At 34.0% G+C, this 6,000-nt stretch overlaps 1 protein-coding gene across 3 annotated transcripts in view; it reads right to left on the bottom strand.

Moving 5' to 3' along the window:
• Window positions 1–4,028: 4,028 nt before the first annotated feature.
• LOC148954724 (uncharacterized) overlaps window positions 4,029–6,000 on the bottom strand; it is a 150,592-nt gene continuing 148,620 nt past the window's right edge. For all 3 annotated transcript variants that reach the window (XM_089086711.1, XM_089086712.1, XM_089086713.1), the window contains exon 15: window positions 4,029–4,103. The gene's annotated coding sequence lies outside the window, so the exon portion shown is untranslated. The remainder of the gene's footprint in view (window positions 4,104–6,000) is intronic.

Raw genomic sequence — 6,000 nt, 5'->3', positions numbered from 1 at the left:
GGCCCCCTCCCACGCTCATTTTTTCCCAAAGTCACCCGATCAAAATTTTGAAATAGCCATTTTGTTCAGCATGTTCGAAAATATGATAATTATGTCTTTTAGGATGACTTAATCCTCCGAAGTTTCCGGGGGGAGGGCTGAAAGTTATGAACTTTACCCAATGTTAACATATAGAATTGGTTATTGGGAAGTATAAGACGTTTTCAGGGGGGATTTTTTCTGGTAGTGAGGGGGGGATAGTTGGGTCGGAGGTTATGTGGGAGGATCTTTCCATGAAGGAAGTTTTCATGGGGGAAGGGACGTTGCTATGAAGGGGACGCCGGATTTCCCAGCATTATTTAAAAAAAGATCAGAAATTAAATATAAAAAAACAAGTTTTTCAACTGCAACAGCAGCAACATCAAAACTTAAAACGAACAAAAAATATTACATATATGATTGGGTTCACCCCCTAGTCAATATCTCTCTCTTTAAGCCAAAGATTTTTTAGTACTTTCATAAGAGCTATTTATTCTAATTACCGGCCTTTGTGATTAAGCGGTTATTTTTAAAGAATTGGAACAACGTTAAAACTTAAAACGAACAGAAATTATTCCTTATATGAAAGGGGCTGTCGCCTCCTCAACGCCTTGCTCTTTACGCTAAACTTTGACTTTCTCGAAACTCTATTTTTCAAACAATAAAAAACTTTAGCATAAAGAGCGAGGCGTTGAGGAGCGACAGTCTCTTTCTAAGGAATAATTTCTGTTCTTTTTAAGTTTTAACGTCGTTCCTTACTTTCAGTTAAAAAAAACTTGTTTTTTTTATTTAATTTAACAAAACAACGAGTTGAAATTACATTAAGGAATTTGGCTTAGTATGTTGATGAAGGGCTCATAAATCGTGAACGATGTTTCTCTTTATAAATATTTTCGTGAAGATTCATATATAAGTACGTTTTTTTTTTTTTTTTTTTTTCTGTGATGTTTATGTTTTTTTTCCTATGGCCCGATGGCTTTTTTTGGAATATATACACATACATACATTACCAAACAATCGAAAAATAAAAGAAACAGATAATTTTCGTCTACATTTTTTTCTGCAAGCAATATTTAGCTTGTTTTTTATTTTATTTTTGTTTTTATATTGTATTATCAATTTTATATTTTTATTTTCAATTTTTTTTTATAATTTTATCTTATTTTCATTTTTCAATTTTAATTTCCTTAAAAAAAAGTTTAATAATACATGTTTAAACTTTTTTTAAGCTTTTATGTTATTTATTTATTGTTTTTTTTTGTTTTTTTTTATTAGTTTTTATTTCATTTTTTTATTAAGTTTGGTACTATTTTTTTAAGCGGACTTTTTTTTTATATAATTTTACTTTATTTGTTTTATTTAAGTTGTTTGTATCAAGGTTGAGAACCCCTTACAAACCTGTTTAAATTCAGACAGCCCCCTCCCCTTCATCCATCAAGGATTTGCGGGGTAATATTTTAATATGCTGACTTGAGAACCAATTACAAGCAGGGAATAAAAACAGACCCCCTTGTATTGTAAGCAAACTGTGGAGTGGGCTCCTAATACAAGCCCCTAAAATATCTGGAATAGACCCTCCCTTGAAAACTAGTAAATTTTGGAATGGACTTCTAGTGCGTTGTAAACTAGAAAACTCGTAAACTTGAAAATAGAAAACTAGAAACCCAATAAAAGCCCGGGGTAGAAACACACCCACTTGATTTTCATACAGTTGAGGGGAGTTTCTCACCGTTATTGCAGCAAGCAAGGTATTTTCTTCATTTTGACGAATCTCGCTCTTCTCCTGAGTTGTTAGGATACTTAAGAACCTTGCGACGAGAATACGAAACATTTCTAGGGATACATTCAAAGCGTTCTCTTGAATAGCCGATTTAAACTCGGGTTGATTTTTGTCGACACCTGAAATAATGAAGTTTATTGTTTCGTATATATTTCTATTAAATTAAACAAAAAAATGGCTGTTTTTATTTCAAAAACGTATAAAATATTACACTTAAAAAATGTAGTTGCTTCTAGGTTGTTTTTTTTTCCCGATGATAGAAAAGCGAGGAGAGAGATAGCGGGAAAACAGAGAGGGGGTGAGAAGAGATAAAGAGACAGAAAGAGAGAGAAAAGGTAAGAAGGGGAAGAGGGAAAGAAAACGAGAAAGGGGAGTGGAGGAAAGAGAGAGGGAGAAAGAGAGCGAGAGAGAGAGAGGGACAAAGAGAGAGAGAGAGAGAGAGAGAGAGAGAGAGAGAGAGAGGGAGAGAGAGAGAGAGAGAGAGGGAGAGACAGAGATGAGGAAGAGGCAGAGGGAGAGGGAGAGAGACAGAAAGGGACAGAGACAAATTAAAAATTTCTTCTGCAATTATTACTGCTTTTCTCTTCGGTTTATATAGCGTTTTGTAACTGTACTAAGCATAACATAAGAGCAAGATTGTAAACAGAAATGATAACTTTATAAAGACAATGGTTAACAAAGATTTTGGCTATACATCCAACAGTCGTTATAAGCGATGAATAAAAAAAAATTATATAATTTAAAATTCGTTTCTTTTATCCACAAGCACAATATTCTTAAGAAACAATGTGATAAAGAAGTATTATGTTTGCCGATCCCCAAAAATGCGAAATCAACAATTTTTTTTTTCTTTTTATACAGAATCAATGAAACAAAGGCTGCTGAAAGATAGCTTTAGAGAGCTGAAGAGAGTTTGGAATTTGAAAAGGAGTGCTTCTTTAAAAGCAAACACCGTTATATCCAGCAGTATTTGCAAAAAACATCCACCAAAGAAGGCTGCAAGGCCGGTGAAAAAACTACCAAAAATAGGAACTAATCGAGTTAATAGCCCGACAAATTTCATACGCCTGGTTTCATTAACGAATAAATGGGATTCTAAGAAATTTTCACCAATTTTTATATCTTTTAAATTTAATATTATTTTAATTCTATTGAAATTTTTATTTTACTTAAAACAAATTTTATTTTAACTTTGATTTTTACCAACTTTTTATTAGGCTCACTATATATTTACTCATAACTGCCATCTAATATATGTTTATTGAAACGAACATCAATTAAGAATTACCTAAAATATTTTTTAAATTATATAACTAGATCTGATACGTTTTTACTACTATTAATGATGAAAGCTGACCACAACATTGATCCGTCTAAGGCCAACGCATCTACGCATGACCCCTCCCCCCTCCGCCTCATCCTCAACCTCTTCCATTTCAATACTAGGGACGTCTTGTAAGGGGGAGAGGGAGGACCTCTCCCCCTCCCCTAATATTTTCAGAGGTAAATGGCTGGTGGAAATAAATGACGCAGAGTCAATGAAAGAAAATCAGTTAGTAAAAATGACTAGTCAGTCAGTAAAATCCCCCCCCCCCAAACATTTTAGTAAGTGACACCTCTGTTCAAGATACCGTGGTTTTCGGTTGCTCCATCTATTTTTCTTAAAATTCATGGCAGGAGGTATAGAGCGAAGTTTGAATACATAGGAAGGAGTGCGCACATACTTAAATGACAAGAAATACTAGAATTTTGTTTTCTTAGAAGATAAGAAATATCTCCCTCATTTGAAAATTGCTTTAATGAAAATTGTGATTATTTTACCTCAACATATGACGAAAACAAAAATATAGCTTATGCCTAGATGCATTCATAAGGCCAAAAAAAAAATGATGGGAATTAACAGTTTACCCCAAAGCCCATTTCCCTCCGTTTATAATGAGCGCTTAGCAACGACTAGGTGGGAATTGAGTTGGCATGTGTTAGGTTCAAGTGGCTTGGTGCTGCTGTAAGTTGTTAGTAGTAGTAGTTGTGACCAAACCCTTTTCAACGTCTTTTTTGTTATAGGCCTAAACAGTGGGATCAACATATATATGGTATATATATATATATGGTGTAAATTGGTATAATATATATGGTATAAATTGCAATACCTCTCTCACCTTTGAGTTGCGTATTGTCGATTGAGAACATGTTCAAGGCTAACATTTGCAAAATTCTATCCAGGGTTAGTGGCATCGGGTTCGAGTAGACTACCACCTCAAATTCTTTCAGCATCATAAGGGCACCTTCTCGAAATGTCTCCATGCTAAAGAAAAATAAATAAATGAATATGTTAAATAAAGAAAAATAAATAAATGAATAACAGAGAAAAGACAAACTAAGAAACATAAGAGCTAGAGACACAGAACCAAGCCAATAAGTAATGTTCAATGAATGAAAAGATTTAAGATGTAAGAAAGGGAAAGAGGAATGGTATCATAACCAAACAAGGGGAAAACGAAATAGTAACAAATGTGAATAATCATTAACTGAAAAAAAAATGGAGTAAGGTTGTAAGAAAAGCAATGAAATTATTAGAAGATGGGAGACCAGCTTTTTTCGAATTGGATGGTCAAAAAAGACAAAATCCTATAGTGTTGGGGCATCTCCAAATATATAATAGTTAAAATCTAATTATATAAAACTTATGATATATATGCAATTTACGGAAATTCTAACATAATTTGTATTCAAGCCTATAAAGTAGTAGTTTATAATAAGCACTAAATAAATTAGTTTATATATTAATAAAATAAATTAGTAACGGAATTTGCTTTTCGGCATTATCCATCAACTTCAAATCAATTATATAACAACTACTACCTTTTGCAAAACTATGAGATAAAGCCTCAATGCCATAGCTTATGACAGGAATAAGAAGGGAAAGAGACCAAAAAAGAGAGAAAAGAAACGCGAGCAAAAAGACAAGGAAAAGAAAAGGCGAGAACATAAATTTATCAAATATCGAAATTTATTAAGAAGAAAAGAAATATTCATCAATAAATATTTAAACTAATCTCATTTATTTATACAATAAAATTCAATGTTCAAAGTGAAAATTAAAAGGAGGAAGAGAGGAATAAGAAAAAAAGAAGAAACAATGAAAGAAGAAAAAACAATGAAAAAAAACGGAGAGTACTGTGAAGAAAGAGAAGCTGCCTAAGTAAAGACCGATTTTGGCACAATGTATTTTTTATTTCTTGGTCTTAGAACAGGGCACTACGTATCGAAAGAGTTGTCGTAGAAACTTCGAAAAGGGCTCATTCAATTGGAAATCGGAGAGGCTTTTGCCCTTTTTAATAGTCGAAAGTGAGTGGAAGGCAACTAACACCCCTTCCACGCCCACTATTTCCCGAACAACATCCAATCAAAGTTTTGAGATAGCTATTTTGTTCAGCGTAGTCGATTTCCAGATAGAAATTATGTTTTTGAGGAAAAAACTCCCCCACGGCTCTTAGTGTAAGGGTTGTAAGTTATGCCCTTGGGGCATATAAGGCTTCTATAGAAAGCGTTGTCGTGGAAACTTGAAAAATGGCTCATTCGATTGGAAATTGAAAGGGCTAGTACCCTTTATAATAGTCGAAAGTTATTGGAGGGCAACTAACCCCCCTCTCAAGTCTGCCATTTCCCCAAGCACATCCACCTAAAATTTTAAGATAGCCATTTTATTCAACATAGTTGAAAATTCTGAAAATTAGGTCTTTGAGGATGACAACCCTCCCATAGCCCTCAGGAAAAGGGTTAAAAGTTATGCCCTGGGGACATAAAAGGGTTTTATTGAACGCTTTGTCGTAGAAACTTCAAAAAAGGCTTATTTAGTTGGAAATTGAAATGTCCAGTGCCCTTTTCAATAGTCGAAAGTGATTGGAAGGCAACTAACACCCCTTCCACGCCAGCCATTTCCCCAAACTCATCGAATCAAAATTTTGAGATAGACTTTTTGTTCCGCGCAGTTGGAACTTCAGGAAATTATACCTTGGAGCAGGGCACTCCCCCCACAGTCTTAAGGGCAAGGGTTATAAGTTATGCCCTGGGGGCATATAAGTTTTTATTGAAATTTTTGTCGTAGAAACTTGAAAAATGGTTCTTTAGATTGGAAATCCAAAGGTCTAGTGCCCTTTTTAGTAGTCAAGAGCGATTTGAGTATAACTAACACCCTTCTT

Source organism: Artemia sp. Qi Xiang Cuo, chromosome 3, assembly GCF_049724085.1.
Source record: "Artemia sp. Qi Xiang Cuo chromosome 3, ASM4972408v1, whole genome shotgun sequence".
NCBI lineage: Eukaryota > Metazoa > Arthropoda > Branchiopoda > Anostraca > Artemiidae > Artemia > Artemia sp. Qi Xiang Cuo.
The sequence above is the reverse complement of the archived record's forward strand: the minus strand, read 5'-3'. Positions and strand labels throughout refer to the sequence as shown.